The following is a 21,395-nucleotide window of genomic DNA, read 5'->3' as shown; positions in this document are numbered from 1 at the left end:
AAATGAAGAAGCAGTGGATGACCAAGCCAGCTTATAACCGATAAAGCACAAATAAAAACTAGTTGTTCCCAGATTATTAAACATGTTTTTTACAGGCTCTGTGCCCATCTTTGCTGTTGCTGTGGAGAAGGAGCCAGCCTCCCACACAGCATGAAACATCTCCTTCATTGATGCTTGGCAGAGAAAATGCCGCTCACTCCTTTTCTGAAAAGTTCAACCTTGCAGAGTTTTTGAAAGCACTTTGCTCTGGTGAAACAGTTGCTTGGTGCTATGATTGTTTGCGTAGCAACAGCCTTTGTGTGCTGTGAAGCTGCTTTCATGTTCAGTAAATTACAGAAGAATGAATTATGTCTGACGTGGTACGCCCGCCCAAGATGGCAGCTTAAGTTGGAGACGCGCACTCCTCTTCCCCCGAAACCTCGTTAAAAATAGGTCAGAGCCGGTTATTTGTCTTATTTGGGATCTGCCCTGGTAAATTCAGTGGAAGGAGTCAGAAGAATCATTACGTTTTACGCAACGATTCGATTATGCCGCGAGGAAAAACACACAACACTCAGGCTACTTCACTAACTACTATGGCGGAGACACCTGATGGAGTTGATGCCAGGTGTCCTTCCCAAGATGGTGTGGCGGCCGAGCTGACTTCTATAAGATCTCTGCTTGAGCAGGTAGCACAAGACATGACGGCGGTGAAAGGTGGTATCGAGTCTCTCAAGGAAGCTGTGAACAGTTTGGGTGTGAGAGTGGATGAAACAGAGACAAGAATTTCTCGATTGGAGGACGAAGAGGCTAAAGCCAGCTCAATATGTAAGATCTTGAAGATACAGAACCAGCGGCTGCAGGAAAAAGTAACGGCGCTTGAGGGTTCCTCACGGCGCCAGAATATTAGAATATCGGGTATTAGAGAAGGATCCGAAGGCAGTAATATTGAGGATTACGTGAAGAATCTGCTGTCTGAGGCTCTGGACATTGAGATGGGAGATTACTACGAAATAGATAGAATCCATCGAGTGGGGCCAGCTTTTCCGAAGCCCACTGCGGACTCCAGACCGAGACACATTATTGTTCGCTTCCTACGGGATAAAGCCAAGATGTCCGTGCTGGCGGCTGCCAGAAAAAAGGGGCAGATCGTTTGGAAAGGCATGAGAGTTCTTTTTTTCCAGGATTACGCTCAGGAGGTACAAGAAAAACGCAGGAAGTTTGATGAGGTGCGCCGCTTGTTGCAACAGTACAAGATTGGCTATTCTCTTCGTTTTCCGGCTGTTATGACTTTTTCAGTGGATAACCAGTATCATCAGTTTTCCAACCCAGCTGAGGCTAAGCAATTTCTAAGCGGCCTGGATTTGGCTAACATTCCGGGTGATGTAGATTAAGAGGATTTGATAAGCTATGGGTTGGTTTACTTCTGAGGGGGGGGGGAGACGTAAGGAGGGACACCATCTGGGAATTTTTTTTGAGTGCCACGGACCTGCGATTTTTTATGTTTTCATGTTTTTTTGTTTGTTTTTTTTTTTTTTTTTTTTTTTTTTTTTTTTTTTTCTTTTCTCGTGTTTGGTTTTGTTGTTGGTTTTGATGGTATGGTACCAACTGTCCTGTATAGACCTAATTTTTGGATCATTGGGTTGTCTCATGTTACTGGCTCTAAGAGTTGTTATATGGGTAAATGGGATATTCCTCTGGATAAATTTGTATAATAATTCGGCTCACATGGTGTTATGGAGTTATGTAAAATTGTGTCGTGGAATATAGCGGGTTGTCATAATGTTATTAAAAGGAAGAAAATCCTCACATATCTGAAACAGAAAAAGACTGATATAGCCCTGATTCAGGAGACCCATCTTGATGAGGCCGAATCATTAAAGCTTAAAAGAGACTGGGTGGCGCAAGTTTATTTTAGTGCATTTTCGGCTAGAAAAAGAGGGGTGGTCATATTGATTAGAAGAAACTTGGATTTTCAGGTCTTTAAGCATTATACAGATCAGGAGGGTAGATGGGTGGTTTTGGATGCATGTTTACAGGGGCGGAAAATGACATTGGTCAATATATATGCTCCTAATTCTCCTCAGCCACAATTTTTTCATGAAGTCTGTAACATGGTGCGGACTATAGGTAATACACACATTGTAATTGGGGGAGATTTTAACCGGGTCAGGGATGTCTTATTGGATAAATCTTCTTGTACTGGACTAAGCAAGGACCCAACAAACGCTGCGGTGGACGTGATGTCAGAGGAACTGAGTCTAGTAGATATATGGAGACTTCTTCATCCTCAAGAAAGAGATTATACCTTTTTTTCGCATCCTCACTCAATCTACTCCAGGATAGATTACTTTTTGGTGTCCCGTTCTTTGGCAAGTCAAACTATTGGGTCCTCTATTGGTAACATTGCTATATCGGATCATGCTCCCATTGACCTTGTTCTTACTGACACTGATAATATTAAACCGTCACCTAGGTGGCGCTTGAATAACTCAATACTGAAGAATAAGGGTCATTGCGAATGTATAAGGGAAATGATAAAGGAGTTTTGGTTGTACAATGAGGGCTCTATTGACGACGTTGGAATGACCTGGGATGCTTTTAAGGCCTATTTGAGGGGGCGCCTTATTCAATATTGCTCCTTGATTAAAAAAGCTGAGAGGGATAAGCTGATGAAGTTGGAACAGGATATCAAGGAGCTTGAAAAACAACATATGTTGCTCCCAGAGAGGGACTTATGGAACAAATTAATTAAATTTAAATTTGAGATGAATAGCATATTGGAGAAAAAAGTGGAATATGCAATGTTTTGTCTAAATCAGAAGTACTTTGAACAAGGGGAGAGAACAGGTAAAATGTTGGCACACAGGGTTAAGCAGATAAAATCTAGTAACCTTATACCATCTATTTTTGATCCTAGTAATAATAATAAGTTGACTACTAGTAAAAAAGAAATAAATGATATTTTTACTAAATATTATCAGGAGCTGTACACTTCTAATGGACTGGTGGAGGAACAGAGGCTGTCAGATTTCTTCTCTTCTATTAAAATTCCCAGCCTGTCGGAAGATCAAAGAAGTATATTAGAAGGTAAGATTACATTAATTGAAGTTAAGCAGGCAATCGGCAGCCTTAGAGTGGGTAAATCTCCAGGTAATGATGGATTTCCATCAGATTTTTATAAGGTGTTTGTGGACGAACTAGCTCCAAGACTACTGTCGGTATATCAAGATGCGTTTCAAAGAGGGAGACTACCGTTTAGTATGCGATCGGCAGTGATCACGTTATTACATAAAAAAGGGAAAGACCCACAGCATTGTGGGAATTATCGCCCAATTTCATTAATTAATGTGGATGAAAAAATTATTTCTAAGATATTAGCTTTTAGGCTTGAAAAAGTTCTTCCGTATTTGGTGCATAGGGATCAGGTCGGTTTTGTGAAAAATAGAAGCTCTGCGGATAATCTACGTAGGGTATTGCATATACTTTGGAAGAGCAGGACTAAGCTAGACCCTGTCGTTGCCTTCTCTTTGGACGCAGAGAAAGCTTTTGATAAAGTTGAGTATCCTTTTCTGTTTCATACCTTGAAGAGATTTGGTTTCGGTCCCTTTTTTAGGCAGTGGATTCAGGTGGTATACACAGATCCAATGGCTACAGTTATTACCAATGGGATAATGTCACCCTCATTTTCGTTAAGTCGGGGTACTAGACAAGGTTCACCCTTATCACCTCTCATTTTTGCTCTGTTTTTGGAGCCTTTAGCCATAGCTTTACGTGAATGTAAGAAAATTAGAGGGGTGGATTTGGGTCAAGAAGAACATAAAACTTTTTTGTATGCAGATGATATTTTACTAATTTCAACTAACCCAGAACAGGCCGTTCCTGCAATTTCCTCAATTATTGATTCTTTCTCTGTAATCTCTGGATACACTATAAATTGGTCTAAGTCTGAAGCTATGCCTATTTCTAAATTGTGTCCGCCTGTTATGAGGAGTTCATGGCATTTCAAGTGGATGCCCGAGGGTCTGACTTATTTGGGGATTAAATTGACCCCTGGTTTAGACAACATAATGAAAGTAAATATTTCCCCAGTGATTCAAAACATCCGTTCGCTGTTGCAGAATTGGGTTAAAATAAATCTGTCCCTTTTGGGCAGAATTAATTTGGTGAAGATGATTATTGCCCCTAAACTTCAGTACTTTCTTCACATGTTACCGATAGCAGTCCCACATAATTTGCTAAAGCTTTATAATACATGTGTAGAGGGTTTTGTGTGGGCAGGTAAAAAGCCATTGTTCAATCGGTCTAAATTATATGCTGCTAAAGAGAGTGGTGGGTTGGCATTGTCTAAGATGGTCTGGTATCATTATGCTTTCTCCCTCTCTCAGTTAGTTAAGATACATAATTCCTCTACTGATAAGCCATCATGGGTTGGGATTGAGGAAAGTCTTGTGGCCCCTTCGTCTTTAGAGGCCTTCCTTACTCAGAAGGGAAGGCCAGTACCGTTTAAAGATCCAGTACTGTCTTTCATGCAAGAGACCTGGCTTAGAGCTCACCAATATACCAACAGCAGCCCTTATCTCACCGCTAGAGCCTCTATTTGGTATAATAAGAAAGTATTAATAGGTAAGAAACCGGTCTGGTGGGAGGCCTGGGCTAGGACAGGTATTAATCAGATGGGGGACCTATTTGGGCAGACTGGCATGAAATCGTTTGCAGAAATCAGACGAGAATTCAATTTGGATCCAAGGGAAATTTGGAGGTTTTTTCAAATAAGACATTGTATTAAAGCCATTTTGAAAAATAATCTAGACCCTCCATCTAGTGTTCAGAAGATGTTTGCAACCCCTGACAATAACAGAATCAGGGCATCTAAATTTTATAGGAGCTTCAGAGAGGCACACGCTCCCAGTTTGGGGGGACTGAGGCGGTGTTGGGAGAAAGATCTGGGTATCCAGATCTCAGAGGACAGTTGGAAGATGCTGATCTCATCATGGTATGTTTGCTCACCTGAAACACAGTCTCAACTTATCCAGTACAAGTTGCTTCACAGAAATTATTGGACACCCAGTAAATTAGTCAGGTTGAAGCTCGCAGATAAGGACATTTGTTGGAAATGTCAGCAGGAAGTCGGGACTCTAGTTCATATGTTGTATACATGTCGGAAAAATGATTATTTGTGGGATGGGATCATCAACTTGGTGAATGATATTTTTAAACTTAATCTTTCTAAATCTCCAGCTATATGCGTCCTGGGCCTACTACCTGACGATAACATTCTCTCAAAAAAACAGAGATTGTGGATGCGTCTGGCTTTTATAACTGGTTGCAGGGTAATTCTTAGGCATTGGAAGTCATCCAGCCCCTGTTCTTTTAAGGAATGGACCGAACAAATGTCTAGGATGGCATCATATGAACGGGTTATGTATAGAATGAAGGGAAGAGAAGATATTTTTGAGCAGGTCTGGGGTCCCTTTTTGCGGTACATTGACAATGTCTCTTAGACATTATGATAAATGGTCTCTTAGAGGGATATTTCATGTGTCATTGGTATTTTGGTTGTTGTCTTTTTTTTTTTTTTTTTTTTTTTTTTTTTTTTTTTTTTTTGCACCAGGGGGTTTTACCCTTATTCGTTTTTGTTTTTGCTGATGTTTTCCAGGAGGCGGTGTATTATTTTGTTTCTCCTGGGTTTTATTTATTTTATTTATTTATTTATTTATGTAATTTTTTTTTTTTTTTTTTTTTTTTTTTTTTTGTTAGTGTGTTGTTTGTTTGCTTGTCTTAGTTTGTTTGTTTGTTTAGAAACGGACAGAGAACTGACAGTATGATTATTGCAGTTGTATATTTATTTATTAATGTTTCTGTCCATCCAAAAATATTAATAAAAAAAAAAAAAAAAAAAAAGAATGAATTATGTCTATGAAGAAAGACAGTCTATAAAAACCTCTCAACAGTAGGAAATAATATTACATTAATAACTGTATGGTGCAATAAAATCTACAGCATCCAGTTAATATGATTACAAAATTGTGTTTATGCCTTGTTTCATTCATCATTCACCTAAGACTTCACAGGAGTTATACTGCATAATAGTAACTACATTAAAAAATATAAGGTAAATAATTCAAATATAGTCTTATTTAAATCTGATTAAAGTGATTCAAGTTCCTTCATTTGAATTTCCAGGCTACTGGAAGAACAAAGCAAGCACAGTACTCCAATTCTTTTAAATCATTTAATAATACATACTTAATCATGTGGCTAATTAATAAGGGTTACAGACATGTTAACAATTGAACACAAACAGACAGCTTGCCTGCGGTTTGCTGTATTGTCATCCATACATTAATTTACTCAATCTGTAGTCCTATTATCTGAAGGCCAGGCTGTACAACTTGCCTCAGCTGTGAATCCCACGAGTCCCTACCATCAGCACTGCTGCCGTTGTGCTGCCACTACCAGCACGCCGTGAAGGAAAAGGTGAACTCATCAGAAAAGTACAGCTTTCACCAAATGTTCAAATAACTTATTAATGGCCTGTATTGAGTTTCTGCTATGGCTGTATGTTACAGATGAAGAGTCCAGTTTCTCCTTTAATTTAATGCAGTTGCTTAAATAGACACTCCAGAAGTGGATTAATATTAAAAATGCCAATTGATTTCAGTCAGTGTGTGCAGGCGAATTGCTTAGCTTAATTCAAACTTTGTATTTGCACAACCAAATGGAAAAGACGGCCAGCTTGTAGTTTAAGTAGAAGCTGATGTAGTATTTTCTCATAACAAGACATCTCCTTGGTGCTACTGCAAAAACAATGCTGAAGTCAAAGCAACTGATGAGAAAGCAGATTTCCATGTTCAACACTTAAAAGGAATTTCAAAGTATACTGCAGACCTACAGTGTGTTCTCAGTCTGCTTCTCTCACTATGTGCCTTACTGACTGGCTACTGGCATTTTGTATGCATCTTTTGAAGCAAACAGAGCTCTGCTCACACTCTTCAGACACCAAATTTCTGTAACTTTCTGAAATTATTCAATAATCGCACCTCCTTCATACAGGAACTGGTCAGATGTGTGGTGGCGAGAAAATTGCCAGGTTGTGAACTTCCTTCTCTTTCCGCAAGCCTTCAGAAACAATTGACTTTCCTTCTTCTGCTTGTTGGACTGGATTAAAGACTGTCAGGTTTTCTCTCGACTGGCCTGTCTGGCTGTTTGCTGCTTTTGACGACGGGCAAGACTTCTTTGTATTCTACCTGCCAACTTCTTCGTCTTGCCTGTCTGCCTACCTACCATCTGTCCTCTTCCCTATTTTCTATTGAATTCAAAAGAAGAAATAACACAAGTAAACATGTGACTCTTGACAAATTCTGTACTGAAGCTTTACTGTGCCAAACTGTGATGACTTAGCTTCACTTAAAGCTGATCATCATTAGCTGATGCTTTCTCATCTCTTTTTCTCTCACATTGTTAAAGCAAAATTATCCAAACGTCAAAGTGTATTTGCTCCTTTTACTATTTGCATATTCATGTCTCTGAGTATGCCGTATTTAATTAACGTAAAACGCTTGGTAAACATTTCCGTTTACAGTCTCTGAGTTTGGTTTCCTGCTCACTGCATGTACTCTGCAGCCTGCAGCCACAGCTTCTTGTTAATCTTCAATATCTGCTGTTACTCCCAAACATCTACTTCTACGTCTTTCCACAACACAAAGCGCTTTGCCAGAATAAATAATTGAAGGGAAAAAAGATTTAGTTGAAGTTAGCATGTTAGCAAACTCTATTGACAACAAACGTGTTCTTTCTTCTTCCTTCCTTCTTCTATGTTTCTGCACTACACTACAGAGAACCCACAGTGGGCAGGACCAGGCATGGCTACATTCACACAAAATTCACCTTCTCAGAGAGGTGTGGGAGTGTTAATTTCCATAACCATCATGAAATTAGTGGGAAATAATAAAATGGGGCGGAGGCAGTGGATAAGATTGCCAGACTTTGAAACAGCTCCCCTTGCAATTGCTGTTTATGCACCAGGTTGCCTAACTACCACTGGGGTTGAATGCTGTGTATAGAAACAATAACTGCTAAATTTTCGTACTAGAAGTTGCAGATTATGTGGATTTCTGCCACCATTAGTGGGGCTGCACATAAAGTAACGGAAAACTGCTTTGTTGTTTCTCATAAAAATTAGGTGGTAGCTAACATCTCACTTTATGTTGGTTTTGTCGTTTGTATTGATGATTCAGTCAGGGTGGTCGAATGAGATACCTGACATTATGCAAAAAAAAAAAAAATGACAGAGTGTTTGTGGAGCTAATAGTGCATTTCCAGTAGCTTTAGTACACTATTGTTGCACAGTAATGAAATTCTAGATGTTCTTGTTCGAATACATTTTGTTTGCAGCACATGAAATAAATATGAAATGGAAAGGAACAAAAACAGAATGACTCGAGGCAAAAATGGAGAGCCACAGAAAGAATTCCACATGTTCAGTGTCAGGGAATGTGCTGCTGTTGACAGTGGATGTGTGGGGTTTTTTTCATCTCTCTCTGGAATGACAGTTACAGTAGATCATGAAGAGCTGACTAATTGCTGTTCCCCTCATAACTTTACCCTACATCTTTCTAGCTTGTCTCCTCTGATATCATTCTTTTACTAATGAAATGACATTGAAGACGTTCTCATTAAGTGTCTCTGCCCAACAAAGTAACACATCGATGTCTTAATCCCGGCAAAATTAAAAGGGCTAATTAAGCAGAGGAAATAGTGTAATGGTCAACTGTGATAAGATACGGAGCAAAATGGATATGCGTATTCATTAATTGTTTAAAATTCAGCCTTGGTAAAACAATTTTCTCAAACCTTGGGAGACTAATAAGAGCCTCCCTGACAAAAAAAATCGTGTGCATGTGTTTGTGTGCACCTGTTATTGAGAGAAAATCCATTTCAATAATGAGTGTCTGTCTGAACTGAAGCTGTGCAGGGTTGTAGGAGGTCACTGTTGCCTCTTTTGTTGCAGGAGGAGCGAAAGCAGTGTCGCAACATGTCAGCTAAATTATGAATTAGTGTGTGAAAAAGCATGTCCACTCACACACACAGACATCCACATGGACATGAACACACAGAAATTGCTGTACACTAAAAGACCTTGCACAACACACAAAACCTCTTCAGAATATTCTGAGAATATCCTTGTACACTGATTCATTTGTTGACCGCTGGTAATACATCTTTCATGCTAGGACAAGGCTGTAGCAAGGTCTATTTTCTCTCTGCCTTGCAGCGGTTCCCAGTTTTTCCTACCTTCAGTCGTCATATTTCAAAACCCATCTGTGCACCTGTTCTCAGCCCGCTAAGCAGCTCCTAGACACTTTTTTTTCCAACATCCCAGTCAAGAACATTCTTGAGAAACTGGGCTTATCATTTTTAAGATTCAGATTCAGGACACAGTATTGTAGGTCTTCTTAAATGTACTGCAAATGCACAGGCTTTTCACAAGATGCAAACCATTAATAAATTATGAATAAATGACTGGATTGGACTCTACTGGAAAAAAAATATATTCTTGTTCTATAATGACGTGAAACGAAGGGTCATGATCCACAGCAAATCACGCCATTTGTCAAACATGGTGGAGGCAGTGTTATGGCATGGTCATGCATGGCTGCCAGTAGAACTGGGTCACTAGTGTTTACTGATGATATAACTACTGACAGAAATCGCTGGGAGCAGTATATAGAGCTATACTCAATTCCTATTCTAATCAAACGCTCCAACAAAGACAAGACAGTGTTTCCCAAACAGACTATGAATAATGAATCTAAAGGATTCAGAATGCAAAGAAGTGCCCTTTTTTAAAATGTAATTACATTTTTTATTTTTCTAATGGTAAATCACCTACCCTCATTCCAGTTGAGCATGCTTTTCTTTACTTACTGAAGACCACAAGCAGAAAAACCCATAGACTAGCAGTAACTATAGGCAACTACTGCAAAGTCCTTGAAAACACTTCGAGAAAAGAAACTGCATTTGGTGAGGTCACTTAGTTCCAGATATCCAGCATTAATTGACTGAAACAGATAATCATGTAAGCATTAAATATCATGTAAAAATGGCTGTAACAGGCCATCTATCCATCCATCCATCTTTTTATTCACTTGTCTAATTCACCGCCACATCACAACAGCGCTTTCTTGGGTTTCAGGGGACTGGGCTGTTTCCCAGGGTACACCATGGCCACATAGCAAATCTGTTATAGTTATTGCAATATTTTTGTTAAACCTCGAGCAAAGTTCTGAAAATTCTATCACTGTCCAGACTGTTTGTGAAGAAGAAGAAAAGAAGGACGCAAAAAGGATTGTGGGAAAACAAATACATAGATCAGCACAGTATTTGATCTGATGGGAAAAAGAACAGACAAAAGTAAAGACAAGAAAAGTGGAAAGAGGAGAAACAAAAGCAGCTGTTTAAGGGTACAAACCTGAGTGACAAGGGAACCTACTGACTACTGGGACTTCCAGATTTCAACCATGTAGAGTAAGCACAAGCACAACAGCTGGGCTAATCACTGCTCTCACACATCGTGTGTGCTGACATATGTGTCCTGTGGGGGGGTCTACACACGCTTGTGTGATCGCTTACTAATGTGTATGTGTGTCTGTGTGCAATTAGTGCAGCTCAGTGATGCAGATGTGTGTGCATTTCCACATGTGTGTAGTATATGTCTCTGTGTGCATCATGTCACAGTGTGTGCAATGGTTAGGCTTCATCTACCATAAAGGAGTTGAATGTCGTGACAGGGCATGAAAAAACAGTCCTAAAGTTCTAGTCAGGATGGTTTACACATTCGCCTAACAAGTGAAAGGTCACTGGTTGATTCCAGCTGGAGACACAAATCCCTTTTGGGGTGCGTCAGGAAGGACATCTGGCGTAAGACTTTGCCAAATCAAAACATGTGGACTACCCGCTGTTGCGACCTCTTGTGACAGGGGAGCAGCCAAACGTGGCTTAATTCAGGTTGTAGTCTTTGACTTCTACACTTATAGTAGCAGCAACTCTTAATTTTACACACAACAAGGAATAAAATTACCATTTTCATGATATTTCATGTGTTATTTATAGTTATTTTTCTTTGCTATACAATGGCTTTTGTCTGCTAGCATGTGTGATAGAGCAGTGTCATGAGCTGAGATGGTGTATGAGAGAGGCATGGTGCTGAAAAGGCTTCTGCTCCTGGATCCAAAGCCAGTCAATAGCTGAACATGGACATGTACTGTATTAACCAACTGTGTTGTTCCGCATGCAGTCTCGTGGGTTTATATTAGTTTCAGCTGTGTGGTGTCACACATATCTACTTGTTATATTAAAGATGTATGAAGTGTATTTATCGTGTTTCTGTTTTTCATTAGCATGGCATTTATTCAAATGGGGTTTGATCCAGATGTTGACTGTGTCAGCGCACTGTGGTGAGCTACAATAAAGCCATGATTTAAAAAAAACAAAGAATTTTACAATTAGATTTTATTGGCGATTCCATAAATACAGTGTTTTTAATGTCCTGGTAACCACTGAATAAGAGAGGCAGGAGTACTGATCTTAAATAGCTGTCTGAAGGTGTTAACAAGAGGACTTCTGAGTGGCAACATGTGCAAGTCTTTAGTTAAACTGTCATTTAGGTATTGTGGTTTATATTAAAAAATAAATAAAACGTAACGACGAGTGTTTGTGTTTCCCCCAATTTACACAATTTATTTAGCACAATTTTATATATGAAAACTGATTATATATATATATATTTTTTTACTTGTCATAAGGTTCACTAAACACTCTGGTTTTAAATAATTAGAATTTTCAGCCAATCAGTTTATGGCTCCGGCTTTACATGGTTAAAAATTGAATAAACTGCACTGAAAAGCTACTATCGAGCAGTAATGATCACATTTGCAACACATTTCACATGGTGCAACTTTAAAAATAAAACTGAGCAAGAGGAGGAAGTTGTTTGTTTCATTGTTTGAATGAATGTGAAATATTACTAGTCTCATCTGGCAGTTGCAGCACTCTGATAGGCACTTGAGCTACACAGCTTTAAAATGACACCTTTCACCTGCCTGAGATGATTATTCTGAGGAACAGCAATCACCTCCATCTTCTATTTTTGCTGATTTGAAAGCATGACAGCCCTCACCACCCATATTTTTTTCTTTTTAAAGAGCATTTTTTCCATGGGGCAGCTGTTTCTTATCTCACCATCATCTTTTCCTCTTTCCCTGCTTCTGATGAATATGGGCTCATGTCATCAACTGCACGGCTCAAAGGTCATACATAAAAGTGGCCAGTAAATATAGTCAGAGAACACAATCTAAGCACATACAGGTCAACACGGGTTTTGTGAACAGAACAATCACAGAAATTAGGTTTTTGTTGAAATGGCCTCTGTTGTTTTTCTGTAGTTTGTAGGCTGTCAAATATCCCTGGTCTGTCAAATCTGTCTCAGTTACAGTGTTGCCAACTCCTCAGTAAGGAAAATCGCTATTGGCTGTCCTAAAAGTCGCTATTAGTCGCTAAATGACGTCATCGCCTAATTTGCATAATTGGTCATGCTAATCTAATTGTAACCCATGTTGTTGGAGAGAGAAATAACATCGTGGAAGAGACATAAAGTGAGTAAAAAACGTCCTAAATGCATTTAGAGTTTATTTAGAACTACAAATTAAATTTCTTTTAGCAATTATTGTTTTTTTTAATGTCACAATTCCAACCCTGCTCCTTTACCCGGGCTTGGACTGGCAAAAGTGACCCAAAATAGGCACTCTGGTGGAGTTACTTTGTGTGTGTGTTTATAAGTAGTTTTAAACCTTGTGATCCACAAAACAGCATAAGAGTAAAAGAGTAAAAGAAGAACTGACTGCGTTACAGCACCCGCTGCTTGTTGAGAGTAAAAGCGATACGCGCTTTCACGTCTTTTTTTAGCGACTTTTTTTAGAAAAAAAGTCGCTAAGGGGTCTGAAAACTCGCTAAATATAGCGACAAAGTCGCTAAGTTGGCAACACTGCTCAGTTATGTGCACAAGTTGTCTTTAGATGTTGAATGGGTCATGGCAGTACTGAAACTGGTCAAACTCTACACTCATCACATATGGACACTTGATGAGAACCCTTTTGCATCACATTTTAAATTACTGAGTACCGTTAAGCAATATAGGCAGTGAATTTGCTTCCAAAAACTACCCCTGGAATCTGGGGTCCTGTGTCCTTATACCACAATTACCCACCCTTCCATACAGGAACTTTTGCTTTCTGTACTGACACCAAAGGACAAATCTCTGTAATACCAGAGGCTTATGACAAAATGGCAGAAGCAATCCCGAGATGAGTGCAGGAGGGTATTTCACACTGCAGCAGCTTAAAGCAAAAACAGAGGAAATATTGCATACTGTGTTGGAAGTAGACTTAAAAATATCTTCTTCAAGGTAGAAGTGCACAAAAACATGTCTAAAGGATTTTCATTTCAACACTATAAATAACGTTATAACGTACACCATGCTTGGCTGTTCTTCTTGGCTGTAGCATCCTCTGGCTATATTTGTTAATAATGAATATTAAACTTTGATAAATATATTTTTAACATCCATTTCAAGGTGACAGCACATATAAGCATCCTCGAAATGTCATTGCAACTCACAGAAAATCTCTCAAATAAATTTGGTGGATATAAAATAAATAAATGGGTTTTGCTGGTTTTAGGAGAAGATTGTGTAATTTACAACAACACAGGGATTCCAGTCAGATGGGGGATGGGTTAGAACACATGGCCATACACACAAGCACACACACACACACCACTCACACCCACAGAAAGAGGGAATGCCTTCATGCTGAGAATCTAACACATATCTTACTTCATGAATTCTCAAGGTGAACTTAAACCATGGATTGCTGAGCTGATGCTCCTAAAATGTGAACACAAAGACACATAAGCCTGGATTAGACATAATTTAAAACAAATGTAATGTTAAGCAATAAAGAAACTATAGATGGATATGTATGAAATATGTAATACGAAATCAAAGGTGGTAACAAATTAATATTCAATGTCACTGTTGTTCTTTCTTCTGATCTGCTCTTTCAGAGGTCTGTCTGCATTTGATATACACAGCTGGAAGTGACATCCTACACACACACACACACACACACACACACACACATTTTTTGTTGTCATTTTTATCTCTCTTTGCGGGGATAACACCCTGGGAGTTGAATCAACAGCTCTGTAATGCTGCACACATCACGCTTTATCTAAATGAGCTCAAAGGGCTTGTGCTTGTTAGATGTCAACACCTCCATTATTTTCTACAGGCTTCGTATGAATGTGCTTCCTCCTGTCCTGTATGGATTCCCATCATTTCATGGGGTTTTTAATGTGGTTCATCCTAAGAGCCGCATATGTTTTCATTCACGTGTATCAGTGTGCAAGACTATTAATTGGGAAAGCCATTAGTGGTAAGGTGATACTGGATTATCTGCCTCCAAAGTATGAGCCAGCTCTTCTGCAGATGTGCAGTGCAGAAATAAACTTCTTCTTCTGAATACTTTCTGAGTATGATTATGGTAACACTTTAAATATATGACAGTTTATTAATTGTCTTTTTTCATTTGCTAGTTAAATAAAACACTTTGTGTCAGAGTTTGGAGGACATTGTGTACTGCTGTAAAGTCTCTCACAAGGCGAGAAATACAAAACCAGACACACAAACCAGGGTCTACTTCAAGCAAAGCCCTTAGCACTGAGGGTTAGTGACAGTTCTGCCGGATGCAAGCCAGGCCTCCTTTACATCCACTTTCACACACGCACGCACACATACATAGAGGGGTGATTAGGGTCAGTGACAGAATGCAAGCACAGCCCTTTTGTCTTTTTCCCTTCATCTCTCACTCATTTCTATTGCTTCCTTTTGTGCTACACCGTCACCCAGAGGTGCTCAGGGCCAGTGACAAGGCCCCCCGAGGGCCTAAATCCTATCTGACACTGACAGCTGACCACTGACAGACTGTCCACAAGGGAAGTGACACTATCAGATACACACCAAACCCATCTTTCCCCCCCTTCAGTATCCTGTTTTCTTTATTTTTTGCTCCATCTCTTGCCTTATTTCCCTTCTTTCACTCACTTCACCTTTGTCTTTTTTATTTTCTTTTTTCCTCTTTTTTTTCTAGACATAAACCGATAAGCCACACAGATTGTCATTTACAAATAGATGTGTTGCTTTTAATGGTACATAGCGTCTGAAACCTGTGGCTTACCTTGGTGTGAAATTTACGGAAGAGGATTAGGACCACTGGGGGGAAAAAGTGGACACGTCTTTTTTTTCTTTTCCAAATTCTGAAAGTTTGAATTTTGACTTTAATCTCAGAATTTTGACTTTTTTCTTAGAATTTTTGAAAAGAAAAAAAAAATATGTGCCCTCTTTTTTTTATTTCCAGTGGCTCCAATCCTCTTCTGTAGAAATTTGTGCTGCTCTTGGTAAAATGTTTTTTTCTGATTGTGACATCACACATTTTTGCTAAGCCTGGCCCTAAATTGGGAAGTGCATGGACTTTAACATTTCAAAAGGCTGCTTGGGCCTTTTTTCCTAACAAATATTCATGGATTCTTGATACTTTTTATACAATATTCCTTGTGAAAATGTGCAATATGAAACTGATTTCTAAAAGATATTAGCCCAACTGTCCTACATATTGTCATGGTCTACGGTGGGTGGCTGGAGTTTCCATTAGGCTCCTGAACTGACCTGGGATCCGCCCCTGGGCAGGGCCAACTCCAGCTCCTGCACACCTGGAGCCTATTGCAGGCTATCAAGCCAGAGGGATTTAAACCACACATTGATGTTCACTCACTGCCAGTTCGTCATCAACCCATGTTGGTAACAGGTCTTGTGTTTCAAATTCTCGCTGTGATTCATCTTACTAACAAAGACTCTTTTGTGCTACAGTTGCTGTACCCACCCTGGCTCACTCCACCTCCGGACTCGGAATACCTAGTGATCATTTTGGAAATCCCTCTGTGCCTCACCTGCCTGCCCTCCTGCCATCACACTCCATCTGGAGCCCCGGATCTCAGGTCAGCCTTTCCACGCCACTCAGCCTCCCCTGGATCTTCATCATCCCCCTCTCAAACACTCCAGTGTGACTGTTCCCCACTCAGCTCCGTTCCACTTCTCAGGCCTCGTTCCCTCGCCCTAGCCACGTTCCCCTGGGCACGCCACACCAAGGCTCCACGTCTCGTCATTTTCTGTCTTTGCCACGTTTCCTTTTTTTTTTGTTCCCCTTGCACTTAACCGTAATAAACTATTAAATCATCTACTGTCTCCGCTCTGGGTTTCTGCACCTGAGTCCTATTCAGTACCGGCCATCCGTCGCCGTGACACATATTTGCCTTCTAAAATGAATCGAACTTTGAAGAACTGGAAAACGAATCAAAGTATGTTTGTGATACTGACAGACATTGCAAAATAATATTATTATTTGCAGATTACATAATGAGGAAATCAAAGAAAAATAGATTTTAATTGGTTCACCCTTAACCCTTAAGATATATTAGGAAAGCCATAACTATTCTGCAGCTTCAACATCAGATAAAAGACGAAATCCCAATAAACAGATCAGCAACGATAAAACCTCAAAATGTTTCCATCTCAATTATTTAATGAGACGTCAACATTTAAAATCCTAACAGTAAGCAAACTTCGGATCACTTTTCCTGTACAGAAACTCCCTGAATGGATTATGAATAATTAATGGTTAGCTACTTCTAGATAAGTTGTCAGTTGATATACAGCGTAGTACTTGATCTGCATGAGTGTGCACAAAATATAAATGCTGCCATTAATAAATTTTGGAGTTTCAAGCAGCTCTGTGTATAAATCAAAGAAGTACTTGTTTGCAGCGTCAATAAGAACTTAAAAAGCTTTACATCAGGTACAAACACACACACGCCTTCAAATTCTAGTCTTCCCTTCACGTTTGTTATTATAGAACCACATTAATATATTATTACTTTGAACTTAACTCTTGAACTCTTTGCTGAACTTTTTCTTTGGTGTTTCATTTTGGGACACTGCACTTGAAAAAAGAAAATCTAGAAATGAATAATTATATTGAGGATTAGAATATCATGCACTAGAGGCAAATCGGTTTCTCAATTAGATATGCTCTATTTAAATATGTTGTTCGCATTGTTATTGTCATTTTTATTGTCAGAAAACAACCTTTCAACTGCATGAAGATAAAACAGCTGCTATTTCTGGTGGTATTATTAGCTCATGTGGGTTTATTTCAATGTTTATTGTTACATTGTTTGTTTTTGTCATCTCTCTATGCTTTTCCTTGTGTGTCTCCCCACATTCCCCTCTGCCTACTGTATCCAGCTATAGGACATTTCTATCCTCCTCGGTTCTGCTTTAGGTTTCTTCCTGTTGTTTTCTTTCTTTTTAATCATCATCACCATAACCAGGTGCTGCTCATACCGTAGGGAAATGTTCAGTTTCTGTCTAAGGTCTTTAAGGTCTCTACTTTCAAATGTAGTCCCCTGAAATAACTTGAGCTTTGAATAAGTGCTGTGTAAGAAACTAGAGTTAAAAGAAAAGCAAAGAGATTAGAAAACGTGCATCCTGTCTGCAGACACAAGCTGTAACACTGGGAGAGTAACATGAGTGAAGATTTTGAAGATATGGTTATCTCCCTAATACTCTTATTAGCATAGTAGGCTAAGCTTGATGACATGAAAAGGGAAGCTAGACTGTAGAATTAACTGCTTGTCTTTTATATCCCTCGCTGTGCCATTTCAGCTGAAGCAAGCATTATTAAAAGTATCTGATGTGAATTGAAGACTGAGCCTGCACCCACACTGCAGGTTTTCATTCCTGAATAGATGCTCATTTTTGATTTTTGGATGACTGTTCATATCTATTCTTGGATGTAACTCAGATCTGATACCAATGTGAACTGACAGCAACCCCTGGAAAGATGTGCACAAAAGAGCAATGAGAAAACATGTCACTTTTTCTGCATAAGACTGCCTTTCTCATTAAGTCTTGACTGAATTGAGACGTCTACACAAACAGCTGTCTTGTTTCTTGTTATTCTGGTCCTGCTTGCCAGCACTGGCTCAGTCAGATTTCTCAAAGGGAGTCTTTTGATTTAAGACTTTTTCATTTTGCCCTGTATCTTATTTGAAAAATATGAGGTATGTCTAATTTGTCCAGCCTATCACATGCAGTCAATTTTACAGTGAACTGCAGTTGCTCTCTCTTAGTCCCTTCAATATTTATTTGAAAAATACAAAAAGACCAATGCTTTTGTTTTTGTCTTTGTACCTGTCTTTGTCTAATTTTTGCATCACTTAATGCTGAAGCCACATCATAGAATATCTGTTGAAACCATTCTTGCCGAAAAATAAAAATGAACAAGTCCAAAACAGATGAGTAAAAGTTCGACACTGAGACTCATGCTCCTCTTTCAAAAATGGGGTTTCTGAGGTTGGGTACATGCAAAAGTTGGGGGGGTAGTTTACAGTTTTATTGGTTGATCACCGGAGCTTGTGTGATAAAAAAGAGAGATGCAAAAAACCAACCAAAATAACAACAACAACAAAAAGACATATACCTTATGCATAATTTATTGTACTATACTCCGGGGGTAATGAGGGCCAGAATGATCTGGAATAGTTTTGGTGCAGATATCTGTAAGTTGTAACATATCAGCATCTTGCTAGTGCTACATAAGAGAAGCGAAGATAAAGTGGAATAATGTTTAACTCCCTTTTTAAGCCAACAATTTCAATTTTGCAATGTCTCTAAAAAAGCTCAACAAATAGTAAACTTGTGTGTGATTTGTCAAACAGTATGTCTACTAACCAAAGGTACAGTCTCAGAGAGACAACGTCACTCAAAGCTGACGAAATATAAAAGAAAGAGGTGATCTTTAAAGGTAAGGACTGCTCAGTAACATTTGATGACCTAGAAATTTAAAGTGTACATGTGATGTCTATTCATGCATGTCTATGTCTATTTTCTTAGCAGCAGCAGATATTGTATCGTGATATGTGTTGTGTTGCTCAATAATGTTAAGCTTACTAACTTTTTGTCAGGGTGCATGAAAATACTAGTTAAGTTTAAGTTTACAGTGATCTACTATGTTATAGTGGTGCAGGGAAGCTGTGGTGTTCATCATCAGTGTTAGGAAACTGAATTCTACCTTTATACCACGTTTTTCTGTCTGCAAGGTTAGAAATCTGCCGTGATAGCTCACGTAACAGTTGCGTGTACGTTATTTAATTCATTGGGCTAAATCCACAAAGAGCTGCAACACAGGTTAACTGATCACTTGCCTGTGCAGCCTGTACACAAAATCTACTTGAAGTCACAATAAAAATTAATGTTACTTATTTCTAATTGATTCTTTTACTCAAGGCGCACCCCTACCACCCGTCTTACCACCTGTAATGATTTTTCTCTGTAGGAGGGGAGACAAAGTCACCTATTTGTAATGTGCTTGCTTTGTTGAATATTATTGCTAGAGTAACAAATTTTGTTGCTATAGCATGGTAGAGTTGGTGGTTAAGGATGGCTTGCATTTAGTTGGATTATTTGCTACTACTTGTTTGATGTGGGGCAGCGTTGTATAGAGTAATCCTTTTGGTTTCTGGCTGTGCTCCACTTTTTCCTGTTACTGTTGTGTTTTCAGTAAACTTTGTGTGATCCTCATATAGGGGCATCCATGTATGTTAAGGGAATTCAACTTAAACTATCTGAGAGCATTTCATTTTTCTGTATGCAGTAGTTAAATACCAAAGCGATGCTGGGGTGTCTCAAGCTTGTTTGTGAGGTTGCCTTTTCAAATCAAATCAAATCAAATCACTTTTATTGTCACATCACATGTGCAGGCACACTGGCACAGCACATGCGAGTGAAATTCTTGTGTGCGAGCCCCACAAGCAACAGAGATGTGCAAACACAACAACACAAACGAGCAAAATACAAGAATGGCCAACCTGAAACTAATAAATATATGTACAATATATAATAGTGTATGCATTTCTGGATGTGTATACTAAATATTTTCCTACGTGTGTGTGTGTGGTGTGTGTGTGTATGCACATTTTTACAAATTAAATAGTTAAAAAAAAAATTTAAAAAAATAAATAAATAATAATAATAATAATAATAATAATAATAAAATATATAAAATATACAGAGTTGAATATGTGCAAAACAAGTGGCATTTATATACAGTGTGGAGTGCATAATGTTGAAGTTCCAGTAGTGAAGCTGAGGTGTCTATGACGTGTTCAGCAGTCTGATGGCCTGATGGAAAAAGCTGTCTCTCAGTCTGCTGGTACGGGACCAGATGCTGCAGAACCTCCTTCCTGATGGAAGTAGTCTGAACAGTTTATGGCTGGGGTGACTGGAGTCCTTGATGATCCTCCCCGCTTTCCTCAGGCACCGCTTCCTGTAGATGTCTTGGAGGGAGGGAAGCTCACCTCCAATTATCCGTTCAGAGCACCGCACTACTCGCTGGAGAGCTTTGCAGTTGTAGGCGGTGCTGTTGCCATACCAGGTGGTGATGCATCCAGTGAGGATGCTCTCAATGGCACAGTGATAGAAGGTCCTGAGGATGCGGGGGCTCATGCCGAATCTTTTCAGTCTCCTGAGAAAGAAGAGGCGCTGCTGCGCCTTCTTCACTGTTTTGTTTGTGTGTACTGACCACGTAAGATCCTCAGCCAGATGTACTCCAAGGAACCGGAAGCTGCTCACTCTCTCCACAGCAGCGCCGTTGATGGTGATGGGGGTGTGTACTTCTCTGCACCTCCGGAAGTCCACTATCAACTCCTTTGTCTTTGCGACGTTGAGGGTGAGATGGTTGTCTTGACACCAGTGGGTCAGGGCGCTGACCTCCTCCCTGTAAGCCGTCTCATCACCGTTGGTGATAAGACCCACCACTGTAGTGTCGTCCGCAAACTTCACAATGATGTTGGAGCTGTTAGTGGCTGTGCAGTCGTAGGTGTAGAGTGAGTACAGGAGAGGGCTCAGTACACACCCCTGTGGAGCACCAGTGTTCAGTGTGATGGGGGATGAGGTGATGCTGCCCAGTCTGACCACCTGGCGTCTGTCAGACAGGAAGCTAAGGATCCAGCTGCAGAGGGAGCTGCTCAGTCCTAGATCCTGCAGTTTCCTGTCCAGCTTCGAGGGAACGATGGTGTTGAATGCTGAGCTGTAATCTACAAACAGCATCCTCACATACGTGTCTCTCTTCTCCAGGTGTGACAGGGCAGTGTGTAGTGTCAGGGCTATGGCATCATCAGTGGACCTGTTGTGGCGGTATGCAAACTGTAGAGGGTCCAGTGAGTCGGGTAGTGCAGAGCAG

This window comes from Maylandia zebra, linkage group LG13 (assembly GCF_041146795.1).
Source record: "Maylandia zebra isolate NMK-2024a linkage group LG13, Mzebra_GT3a, whole genome shotgun sequence".
In the NCBI taxonomy this organism is placed as follows: domain Eukaryota; kingdom Metazoa; phylum Chordata; class Actinopteri; order Cichliformes; family Cichlidae; genus Maylandia; species Maylandia zebra.
The sequence above is the reverse complement of the archived record's forward strand: the minus strand, read 5'-3'. Positions refer to the sequence as shown.